The sequence below is a fragment of the Mesoplodon bidens genome, assembly GCF_964165515.1.
Source record: "Mesoplodon bidens genome assembly, contig: HAP1_SCAFFOLD_72, whole genome shotgun sequence".
Lineage (NCBI taxonomy): Eukaryota > Metazoa > Chordata > Mammalia > Artiodactyla > Ziphiidae > Mesoplodon > Mesoplodon bidens.
This window is the reverse complement of record NW_027671438.1, coordinates 2490180-2503880: the sequence shown is the minus strand read 5'-3', so window position 1 is coordinate 2503880 and position 13701 is coordinate 2490180.

The window sequence follows — 13701 nt, the reverse complement described above, 5'->3', positions numbered from 1 at the left end:
TATAAGTATAAAGAAAAAGATTTTTTTGGGGGAAAATTTTTAATGTCTCACTACAATTCAAGTACCATACATGTCTCTTTCTATTATTTGTATATCTTGAAAATATACCAGCATTATTGTCTAACACAAAGGAGGCACTAAATAAAAGTTTTTCTTTGAAACATTGGTACTATAAATTTTAAGAGACAGGAGCCATGTTTTCACAGCTCTGTTTCTTGAGCACCCAGCCCAACGGTATTGTGGAGATGGAATAACAATCACCATGAGCACAGGTCACTGCTGACAAAGGGACTTGCTTTCTCTCTAAACCATTTGACTTTGTTGGTGCCCAGGGCAGGATGCTCCAAAATATGCCTCAGTGGAATATTACTTTGAATTAAAGTTACTGAAGAAATGACTGATGCAAGAGAGACACACTGACCTTCCTATCTGTCTCCATGAAAGCAGGAAATTAATATCTCATGTGAATGGTGCCCTCCCTGTACCAGGAGGTAGAAAGACATCATTAGCACCAGAGATAGGGAATGCAGGGTCAAGATGGCTGTATAAACCTTGTTACTTCTTTAACTCAAGAAGGTTGGCAGGGACATTTCTTCCTCCTCAACAGCTGACAAGACAACCAGGAGGCTGGCTAAACCCTGCTTCCCACCACAAGACTGCTGCAGCTGAGAGATCCTAGGACACATGACAAAGGCCAGCAGAAGGTAAAATTTCTTAGCTCCTCAACTTCCCAGGCCTGTAAGGTCTGGTGGGCGGGAAAGTGCTTAAGAGTCTCCTTTTCTCTCTCTCTAAATTTAGATTAGCAGAAGAAAATACTTATGGAGCAAGATCCTTGTGACATAGAAAATCTGGTTTTTGGAAATGAGTCATCTCGTCTCAGTTTTTCTTAATCCTTTCCTCCCAGAGATAGTCACTGTTTTTCTTTGTCTCTGTCTCCTGAGTCATGTTTCATAAGAAGAAAGAACCATAGGGCAGAGTACAGGCATAGGCCCTATAAGCCTGCTGTTGGAGACAGCCTCACAGACTGGTGAGTTAACAGTTCTCTCCAGTCCAGTGCCTATTAAGACAAACTTTGCTGTCAGTCCTCTATATAAAAACTGGATGAGATTTTTCCTTCTGCATTTTTCGATGTCCTGAGAGTTTGGCTTTTTGTCCAGTGAGAATATTCTCTCTGGTCTCCACCATCTGGATGGTGTATTTACTGGGGTGCATCTGGTAACCAGTTGAATTGACTGGGGTTCTGAGACGCAAAGTCATAAACAGCACACTCTAGTCTTGTTGTGCCAGCTGTCAGAGGAGTTTGTCCTAAGGGGACCCAGTCCATAAGGGGCCTTTGTTGTTTCAACCTTCATTACCTTGTAAGTGTTGGAAAAGTCCCATTCCAGCAGCATATGCCTGGTGTCACCTACGACCAAAAATACTCTACCCAGCAAGGCTCTTATTCAGACCTGACAGAGAAATCAAAAGCTTTATAGACAAACCAAAGCTAAGAGAATTCAGCACCATCAAACCAGCTTTACAACAAATGCTAAAGGAACTTCTCTAGATGAAAAAGAAAATGCCACAACTAGAAAAAAAGACAATTATGAATGGGAAAGCTCACCATTAAAGGCAAACATACAGTAAAGGTAGGAAATCATCCACTCACAAATATGATATCAAAACAAGCAATCATGAGAGGAGGACAGTACAAATGCAGGATATTGGAAATGCATTTGAAATTAAGAGACCAGCAACTTAAAGCAACTTTTCATATATATATATATATATATACACTCTGCTATATCAAAACCTCATGGGAAATGCAAACCAGAAATCGACAATAGATACACAAAGAAAAAGCAACCCAAATGCAACACTAAAGATGGTCATCAAACCACAAGGGAAGAGAACAAAAGAGGAAGGGAAGAAAAAAGAGCTACAAAAACAAACCCAAATCAATGAACAAAATGACAATAAGAACATACATATTGATAATTACATTAAAAGTAAAGAGACTAAATGCTCCAAGCAAAAGACATAGACTGGCTGAATAGATACAAAAGCAAGAACCATATATATGCTGCCTACTAGAAACTCACTTTAGATCTAGACACCCACACAGACTGAAAGTGAGAGGGTAAAAGAAAGGTATTCCATACAAATGGAAATCAAAGGAAAGCCAGAGTAGCAATAGTCATATCAGACAAAATAGACTCTAAAATAAAGACTGTAACAAGGACCAAGAAGGACACTGCATAATGATCAAGGAATCAATCCAAGAAGAAGATACAACAATTGTAAATATATATTCACCCAACATAGGAACGCCTCAATATATAAGGCAAATGCTAATAGCCATAAAAGGAGAAATTGACAGTAACACAGTAGTATTGGGGGATGTTAACACCCCACTTTCATCAATGGACAGATCATCCAGACAGAAAATCAATATGAAAACACAGGCCTTGAATGACACATTAGGCCAGAAGGACTTAATTGATATTTAGAGAGCATTCCATCTGAAAGCAGCAGAATACACACTCTCCTCAAGTGCACACGAAACATTCTCCAGGATAGATCACACGCTGGGCCACAAAGTGAGCCTTGGTCAATTTAAGAAAATTGAAATCATATGAAACACCTATTCCAAACACAATGCTATGAGATTAGAGATCAACTACAAGAAAAAAACTGTAAAAAACACAAATACATGGAGGCTAAACAATATGCTATAAGCAACCAATGTATCACTGAAGAAATCAAAACAAAAATTAAAAAATACCTACAAATGAAAACAAAAACATGAAGATCCAAAACCTATGGGATGCAGCAGAAGCATTTCTAAGAGGGAAGTTTATAGTGATAAAATCTTACCTCAGGAAACAAGAAAAATCTCAAATAAACAACCTAACCTTATACGTAAAGCAACTAGACAAAGGAGAACAAACAAAACCCAAATTTAGTAGAAAGAGAAATCATACAGATCAGAGCAGAAATAAATGAGAGAAAAAACAGTACGAAAGATCAATGAAACTAGAAGCTGGTTCTTTGAAGAGATAAACAAAATTGATAAACCATTAGCCAGCATCATCAAGAAAAAAATGGGGAGAGCTCAAAGCAATAAAATTGGAAATACAAAAGAGATTACAATGGACACCACAGATATACAAAAGCTCATAAGAGACTACTACAAGAAACTATATGCCTGTAAAATGCACAACCTAGAAGAAATGGACAATTTCTTAGAAAGGTACAACCTTCGAAGACTGAACCAGGAAGAAATAGAAAATATGAACAGACAAATCACAAGTCCTGAAATTGAAACTGTGATGAAGAAACTCCAACAGGGCATCCCTGGTGGCGCAGTTGTTAAGAAACCACCTGCCAAGGCAGGGGACACAGGTTCGAACCCTGGTCCAGGAAGATCCCACATGTCACAGAGCAACTAAGCCCGTGGGTCACAACTACTAAGCCTGCTCTCTAGAGCCCACGAACCACAGCTGCTGAGCCTGCATGCCACAACTACTGAAGCTCACGTGCCTAGATCCCATGCTCTGCAACAAGAGAAGCCACCACAATGAGTAGCCCATGCACCACAATGAAGAGTAGCCCCCGCTTGCCACAACTAAAAAAAGAAAGCCTACATACAGCAACAAACACCCAATGCAGCCAAAAATAAAATAAATAAATAAATTTATTTAAAAAAATTATTAAAATTTATTTAAAAAAAAAGAAACTCCCAACAAACAAAAGTCCAAGATCAGATGGCTTCACAGGTGAATTCTATCAAGCCTTTAGAGAACACTAAACACCTGTTCTTCTGAAACTATTCCATAAAATTTCAGAAGAAACATTCCCAAACTCATCCTATGAGGCCATAATCACCCTGATACCAAAACCAAACAAAGGTACTACAGAAAAAGAAAAAATAAGTCAATATCACTGATGAGCATAGACTCAAAACTCATTTACAAAATACTAGCAAAGTGCATCAAACAACACATTAAAAGGCTCAGACACCATGATCAAGTGGGATTTACCCGAAGGATGCAAGGATTTTTCAATCTCCACATATCAATCAGTGTGATACACCACATCAATGAATACAGTAAAGTCACAGAATACAAAATTAATACACAGAAATCTCTTTCATTCCTATACACTAAAAACAAAAGATCAGAAAGAGAAATTATGGAAGGAGTCCCATTTACCATCACATCAAAAAGAATAAATACCTATGAATAAATCTACCTAAGGAGACAAAAGACCTGTACTCTGAAAACTCTAAGATGCTGATGAAAGAAATCGAAAGTGACACAAACAGATGGAGAGATATACCACGTGCTTGGATTGGAAGAATCAATACTGTCAAAATGAGTATACTACTTAAGGTAATCTACAGATTCAATGCAATCCCTATTAAATTACCAGTGGAATTTTTTTTTTTTTAGATATTTTTCATGTGGACCATTTTTAAAGTCTTTATTGAATTTGTTACAATATTGCTTCTGTTTTATGTTTCGGTTTTTGTTTTTTTGTGTGTTTTTTTGGTTGCATGGCATGTGGGATCCCAACTCCCTGACCAGGGATCGAACCTGCATCCTCCTCATTGGAAGGTGAAGTCCCAACCACCGGACCACCAGGGAAGCCCCCACCAATGGCATTTTTCACAGAACTAGAACAGAACATTTTAAAATGTGTATAGAAACACAAACCCCCAAATAGCCAAAGCATACTATGAAAGCAAAATGGAGCTGGAGGAATCAGGCTCACTGTCTTCAGACTATATTACAAAGCTACAGTAATCAGTATGGTACTTGCACAAAAACAGAAATATAGATCAACGGAACAGAATAGAAAGCCCAGAAATAAACCCACACAACTATGGTCAATTAATCTATGACAAAGGAGGCAGGAATATACAAAGGAGAAAAGACAGTCTCTTCTATAAGTGGTGCTGGGAAAACTGGACAGCTACACGTAAAAAAATGAAATTAGAACAATTTTCTAACATCACAGACAAAAATAAACTCAAAATGCATTAAAGACCTAAATGTAAGACTGGATATTATAAAACTCTTAGAGGAAAATCCAGGCAGAACACTCTTTCACAGCAGCAATATCTTTTTGGATCCACCTCCTAGAGGAAAGAAAACAAAAACTAAAATAAACCAATGGGACCTAATCAAACTTCAAAGCTTTTGCACAGCAAAGGAAACCATAAACAAAACAAAAAGACAACCTACAGAATGGGAGAAAATACTTGCAAATGATGAGACTGACAATGGAATAATCTCCAAAGTATACAAATAGCTCATGCAGCTCAATATCAAAAAAGCAAACAACCCAATCAAACAAATGGACAGAAGATCTAAATAGACATTTCTCCAAAGAAGACATACTGATGGGCAAAGAGCACATGAAAATCTGCTCAACATCGCTAATTATTAGAGACATGCAAATCAAAACTACAATGAGGTATCACCTCACACCAGTCAGAGTAACCATCATCAAAAAGTCTACAAAGTGTAGACTACAAAAATGTTGGAGAGGGTGTGGAGAAAAGGAGTCCTCCTACACTGTTGGTGGGAATGTAAATTGGTGCAACCACTATGGAGAATATTATGGGATTCCTTAAAAAACTAAAAATAGAACTACCATATGATCCATCAATCCTACTCTTAGGCATGTATCTGGAGAAAATTATACTTCCAAAAGATACATGCACCCCAGTGTTCAGTGCAGCACTATTCACAATAACCAGGATATGAAAGCAATTTAAATGTCCATTGACAGATGGATGGATAAAGAAGATGTGGTACATATATACAATGGAATATTACTCAGCCATAAAAATGAGTGAAGTAATGCCATTTGCAGTAACATGAATTGACGTAGAGATTATCATACTAAGTGAAGTAATTCAGAGAAAGACAAATATCATATGATATCACTTATCTGTGGAATCTGAACAAATGATACAAATGAACTTAATTACAAAAGAGAAACAAACTCACAGACTTAAAAAACAAACTTATGGTTACTAAAGGGAAAATGTATGGGGAGGGATAAATTAGGAGTTTGGATTCACATATACACACTACTATATATAAAATAGATAATCAACAAGACCCTACTGTATAGCAAAGGGAACTCTACTCAATATTCTGTAATAACCTATACGGCAAAAGAATCTGAAAATGAATGGATATATGTATATGTATAACTGAATCATTTTGCTGTACACCTGAAACTAATTCAACATTGTAAATCAACTATACTTCAATATAAAATAAAAATTAAATTAAAAAAAGAGATTAAAAAAAGAAGTGTCTTCCAATGCAAGGATCAGATCAAAGAACATGAATGGAATATTCCTACTGGGACGATTAGGAGGATAACACATCCTTGGTAGGTGCAGAGCCTGTTCACTTATCCTCTGACTTCCCTTGTTCCCTTTCTCCACTACATCCTATTAAGCAGATAAAAACTTTGAGAAAGCTGCCTCTTCCTTCACCAATGCCAAGAAGGACAAACTCAAAGAGCCATTTTCTGTCTGTCTTCCTCTGATGTTGCTTCTTCATGTTTGAGCTATTGGGAGGAGAGACAGGCAATAAATTCTCTTAATAAAAGCACAAAATAAAAATAAAAAACAAGCCTATATGGTCAGTCATGATCCTTGCTATACTTATATAAATAAGACCAATTGTATTGAATCTAGACTTATTTTGCAAACAAATTTGTCTTAATTTGGCTATCTTTGATAGAAATGAGGGTGATTTTAGAGAGAAAAATTATCTTTCGATAGAAACCAAAATACGTATTGTGGATATTAGACTCTAGTGCTATTAATTTTCCTTGAAGTTTTGTTAATTACCTGAAAACTGGACTGTATCCTGAATTTTTCTAGTTTCCTCCACTACCTGACTACTACTCTCCAAACTAGTGTTTCTAAATTTTCTCCCACCCTTTTGACTTGGAACCATTGAAACTAAAACTGCCTTTTTTTCTGAAGTCCTGCATACTGAAGGTAGATATCTTAATATAAACTTCAGAGAAATCTCCACAGCAGCTCATGTTTAGACAGTCTTCTTCGTTCCTGTTGCTATATGGACAACTCAGAAAGCTTACCTGAACATCTGATGGACATTCAAACTACAAAAGATGCTTTAACCCTGACATTTAGAGATCTTCTCAACTGTCTACCCTCAGAACTCAAAAACTGATATGAAATTTGCCTCAATTATTAACCATTGTTTTTTTGTCTCCATAGCAATGCCTCTTTTTATTTTATTTATTTATTTATTTATTTATTTTTTTAATCTTTTTGCGGTATGCGGGCCTCTCACTGCTGTGGCCTCTCCCGTTGCGGAGCACAGGCTCCGGACGCGCAGGCCCAGCGGCCATGGCTCACGGGCCCAGCCGCTCCGCGGCATATGGGATCCTCCCAGACCGGGGCACGAACCCGTATCCCCTGCATCGGCAGGCGGACTCTCAACCACTGCGCCACCAGGGAGGACCACAATGCCTCTTTTTAAATACCTGATTGCTTGTACAGTAAGCTTAACTTCTACTTGGAAATACTGCTTTGGAAGAGAAAATTAAGGTAAAATGATCATATGGATGGACTCTAATCCAATATGACTTGTATCTTTATAAGGAGGGAATATTAGAACACAGACATGCACAGACTGAGGGGCAACAATGTGAGGACACAGCGAGAAGGTAGCCATCAAAGGAGAGAGACCTCAAAGAAACTAAACTTGATACTTTGATCTTGGACTTCTAGCCTCTAGAGCTATGAGAAAATATGTTTTTGTTGTTTAAGCCACCTAGTAGCCAGTGCGGTATTTTGTTATGGCAGCCCTAGCAAACAAATACAATCACTATTAGGGAAAAAAAAAAAATCATGTGCTTTGTTATTCCAGTAGAATGATTTTAACACTGATTACTTCTTACCGTGAGATTATAAAAGACAGTGATAAACATTACTGTAGAGTATATATGAGTTGTGTCCTATGAAACAAAGGAAGTTAACAAACACCTCTCAGCTGTAGATGATGCCATGTGTTCATCTGATCAGCAAGAGGACATGAGTGGAAGGGAGAACCTTTTCTGCTTCAGACAAGCAACTTCCTGGGTTGCCCTGAGTATGACAAAGAGGGCCATTGCTTGGGGTCCAGGTCTCCAAGCAGTCACAACAGGCCTCAGGAACCCACAAGAAAATTGTGAAGGAAGAATATTACTAGCCAGGCCCATATGAATCTTTTCCTCCCATCACTGTTCTTTTGTGACAAATTCTTCCAAATACACATTTTTGTCCCAAAATATCATGTTGGACACTCGCTACTAGGAGCAAATTTTTCTAGCATCTCTGTTGGATGAATTTTCACACTTGCAAAATCACTCAGAAAAGAGTTCATCCTCCCAACACCTCCCCTGCACCAGTGTCCCCCTAAACAGCATCTGACCACAATATGAAGGAACTTACCTCCCAGGTAAACAGGTGCTTGAATGTGATTTAATTATCTCTGCATCCTCTCCCTGGTCTCCCTGTGAAATCTAGTCACCTCTTTGCATTAAAGCATTTCTGTGAGAAGCCCTGTAAGGTGCTGGCTATTCTCAATTCTGTCCTGCTGGTTTCTCTGAAGTGCCCAGAAGCTGTCCTCTCCACACACAAACTGTTCTGACAAACTTCATTTGAATGATTTGGATTTTAATTCTCAATTTGCTTCTGTTCCTAAGCCTAAAGGCTTTTTTTTTTTTTTAACCAATTCAGAAAAAAGCATCATTAAAAAAAAGACAAGGTTGGGCTTCCCTGGTGGCGCAGTGGTTGAGAGTCTGCCTGCCGATGCAGGGGACACGGGTTCGTGCCCCGGTCCGGGAAGATCCCACATGCCGTGGAGCGGCTGGACCCGTGAGCCATGACCGCTGAGCTGGCGTGTCCGGAGCCTGTGCTCTGCAACGGGAGAGGCCACAACAGTGAGAGGCCAGCGTACCAAAAAAAAAAAAAAAAAAAAAAGACAAGGCTACTCGCAGATCTAACATACTAAGCTTTAACTTAGTATGTTCTTAGGACTGATGTTTTCCAAGGAACAAACTTTCTTGTTTCCTGTGCAATAATAAAGGTTTGTTATAAAAGTTAAGTACAAAAAGTGAGAAAAAATAAAAATAGTGGTATCTTCACAGTTGAGTTTTTAACATATTTTCTGATACATGTAAAAAGAGAAAAATTGGCAAAATGAGTACCAACATTTTAAAAAATAAGAATTAAGCCTAAATCCCTGGATTTACCAATTTTATAAAATAAGAAAGTAACATTTTATAAAATACAATTTTATGAAATATGATTTTATAAAATTTGTTTAGCTAAGTAACAAATGATTTGCCCACAAAACAGATTTAGCTGGTGGAGTCCAGGGGGCACATTCTACAAAATAAATTTATTGACACTGTAAAGGGTTACTAGCATAAAATTGTGGTGGGAATAAAAAGGGCAGTGACCTTCGTCCTGAAGTTTAGGAGTGATCCCTGAATTGAGAGATATCTGAGTTGAAGTGGTCACTGGAAACAAATGGTAGAGACAAATCACAGAGAGCAGACTGTATCAATTCCAGCTTCTGGACTCAGAGAAGGAAGGAAGAGCTTCAGATTTCATTGCAGAGAATGAGGCTGAGAAACTTTAAAATCAGATGCTTTTTCCCAGATCCAGGGCGCCAGCTAATGCACAAAAATGCTTAAAGCCACATAGGTATGTCACCTTTATTTCCTAGAGAAGATGTTAGCATTTTCTAAATCCTCATCTACCGTGCCTGGCATGCATTATTTTATAGCTTTCTGGAAGTTTCATCAGCACCACTGGTATATCTGTAGTACGATGTGTCTGTGGAGAGTAGAGAATGCAGGTCCGGGCTGGGGGCAACGGACTTTTCTAGCTACCACAGTGAGTGGTGCCCCTGCAAACCTGAGTAAGGAAGACAACTTGCCTTTGGGTGGGTAGTGTTACAATCTGCATGTCTAGGGGCACAAATGTAAAGACTGACCCTGTTCTGGGAATGATTATGATTCTGACTGACCTCAAAGGGGTAATTATGAAACCCCTGGATCATCAGGATCTGGATGTTCCCTACTTTTTCCATGGTGTGATCATGACAGAAAGTGTGGCTGTAGATATCTGGGAACATTTCCAGAAATGTCCTCCTATAGGAGTTAATTATAAAGTAAATGTGTATAAAAGAGAAAATAATATTGAAACCTATCAAGGGGAGTAGATCTTAAGGGTTAATATTGTAGATGGACTACTTTGGAAACAATCTTTTTCCCTTGGAGTATTAAGAAGTCATCGCATAATTGCCATCTCTCCACATTTTGTTCTAGAGTGCCTGGTTTCTTGATATCAGTGTGAGACCTGTTTTAAATAAAAATCTATTTGTAAAAATCCAGATCTGTAATATGTTCTAAATATCATTGTAGTGTCTTTTAACTCTAGATTAAAAATCACTTCATTTTCAACAAAATATTTTGATGTAAACATCAAATGTTTTGAAAACAAAGGGGATCTGTTTTTGTTGTTTTCTCTTTTATCTAATTTTTGTATCCATTTTGTCTGGGCATATTAAATGGTAAAAATATTTATAAGATTTGCACTAGGTGAATCTTCTTAAAAAGAAAATACGGAAGGCCACAGAGTCTGGGAATATTAATATCTTTTTAATAGATTGATCCCCCTTGATTTCTTATTCTGGAGTAAAGGTACAAGTTTTTCCATGAAAATTAGACACACAAATCATCTGACACAATGTACGACAGATGGAAAATGGTTGATGGGAATTTTGCTTTAATGCACATTGTTCATTGTAATTTTGCCCAGCTTAATGAACTGTGAATTAATAATGAGGAGCAACACATTCAACGTATTATAGTAATAAAGTGCTTTTATGGACATTTTTCATGTTTCCAGACTTCCTTGGCCACCCTGAACAACTTTAACTCAAAGGATTAAAAAATAATCGCTTATTTAACTGTGTTAAAATAGTCAACTTTGAAAAGGATATTTTCCTGTATGAACTTTTTCCTAATTGATCCCATTTGGTTCTGATCAGTAAACTTACCTGAGTAAGCTGCACTATTGAAAAAAAAGTGATCTGATCGAGTCTTAGATGACATACGTGACCAGAGTCCATTGCTTTCTGATTCAACGACATAAAGGAGTAAAGGGAAAAAATTAATAATTATACAATTTTTAATTAGGAGAATAGAAAAACTAAATTTCTTGTAGAAATAAGCCCAAAGAGTCTCGTGTCAGCCCTGTTCCTCTTAAAAGACCGTGACGCTGTAATACCAATGGATAATCTGGGAGACAACCAGCTGTCATTAAGATAGATTTTACCAAGGCAAGGGCAATAGGTTGCTTATTAGCAGTGAGAAATCAGTAGTCTTTTAGAAGTGTACCCTTTGGAAAGTGTGAGATATATAATAAATGAAAGCCTTTCATTATTCATTGTTATAAGCCAGATGTAGATTAAATGTACACTACCTTCAATTCAGATATTAAGATATCCTTCCCTCAGTAATTTTATGAGGTAACATGTAGAATGTCAACCATAGGCTAAGTCATATATTTTATAATCTTTCAAAAATTTTTTAAGCAATGTGTTAACCCTATAATGAATATAAAATGGATCCTAACTGCATGTCTTAGAAAATGTGCATTTCATAGAATTATTTAAGAATGAATCCTTAATAGCCCATCTTTTTAAGTATGTTAGCTGAACGTTATGATTGTGTGATATCATTTTAGGGCATTACCACATTTTAAGAAATAAACTAATATTCAGAAGCATAATTTTGCCAGAATGTAAAATTTAAAACCAGAAATTTGACTTGTGAAAAATCCTCACATGATTATTGGCCTGTTAAAAAATAAAGCAAACCTCACAAACCTAATGCAAGCTATTATGTGCAAAATAATGTGCTAGTTACACAGCCCTCTGGGAAGTGAATGTGAGTCCGGATGCTTCTTTCTTGGTTTATTTCATTCCTAGAGTACCTTTGTTGCAGTTTTTTCTTATGTTCCCAAAGGAAACAAGTAAGCCATCTCAAGTTTAAGCTTTGTCCTCAATAAAGTAAAAAATGTGCCAGATACCATTTGACTGGATGATAACTAAAACTGGACAAATATTTTCTCTCACTGGAGACTGACAGTGTTTTAGTTGTGCTTAAAATTTGTGATTCTCCTAAAAAAAGGGTACAAATGAAAACTTATGGTTACCAGGAGATAAGGGGGGAAGGATAAATTGGGAGATTGGGATTGACATATACACACGACTATATACAAAATAGATAATAATAACCTACTGTATAGCACGGGGAGCTCTACTCAATACTCTGTAATGGCCTCTATGGGAAAAGAATCTTTTAAAACAGTGGACATATGTATATGTATAACTGGCTCTCTTTGCTGTACACCTGAAACTAACACAAATTTGTAACTCAACTATACTCCACTAAAAATCTTTTAAAATAAAAAAATAGAGTACTACATGCATTTCTAAGAAATAAACATTATTTTCTTCATTCTTCTAAAATAAATAAAAATAAAATAATGTAATATGTGATTTTCAAGCTAATGAACACCTAAGAATGAAATTTGAAAATCTACATTTGGAATGTATAATTCCTTTGTTCAGAGGCAGTGACATTACAAAAGAACAAAACTTCTCAAACATTTCCCCATTTAGAGTAATGCTGACAGTGAGTGTCTGGTGGATCTCAGAGGGGCACAACTGATAATATATTTATCATGCTGCCAGTTTGCTAAGTGGTTTCATATTCACTAAGAAAGACTTGTCAATGGATACTGAAGAATAGATGTGAGGTCTCTGTGAGGTCTTTGTGCCAAGTCTCTGTGTGTTGTCTCTGGGTGAGATCTCTGTGTGAAGTCTCTGTATGCGGTCCCTTTGGAAGGTATCTCTGGGAAATCTGTTAAATCTGTGCTAGGTTTCTGTCTGAGGGTCTGTGAAGCAACATGAGGTCCCTGTGTGAGGTGTCGGTATGTGATCTCTGAGAAAGGTGTTTGCGTGAGAAGTCTCTCTTGGGAGGTGTGTCTGTGAAGTCTTTGTGTATTGTCTCTGGGTCTCTCCATTTCTTTTTTTCTTTTGGTCTCTCAATTTCTTGTCTTACTGTACCTTATGGAAGACGGAGCAGCAAGAGAAGGGCAAAGGGACTTGCTTCTTTCTGTTTTCTTGCTGTTCCATCAGCATCACCTGTCTGTGGCACCCTCCCAGCAGGAGCCAGGGGGGTCCAAGTCCAGCTTCCCCATATTCCCAGAACTCACTTCTGGGTGCCCCTGAGAGCACCCAGCAGCAGCCAGGCTCAGGTCCCAGCCCTGTCATCTCTTTCCTCTGGGTACCGACCCCTCCCACAAGTCCTGGCTCCACTCTCACTGCTCTGCCTATTCTGGAGGCTGCCTTGGGAATTGGGGCCCAGAGGTAGGGCCTGGCTCCAGGGAGAAACCAGGGGTGTGAGCAGTCCTGTGCTCACTCTGCCCCCTCCACCCCAGGTCACAGCAATTCCACGTGTTGAGGGGCCTGACAGGGATGGGGGATGGGGTCCATTTCTGTTGTCATCTGGATCAGGGGCATCAGCTAGAACAGAAATCTCCACAATGAGAAAGACACCACCTGGAGCTGTGTCCACCATGAGCCTTGCACATGGCAG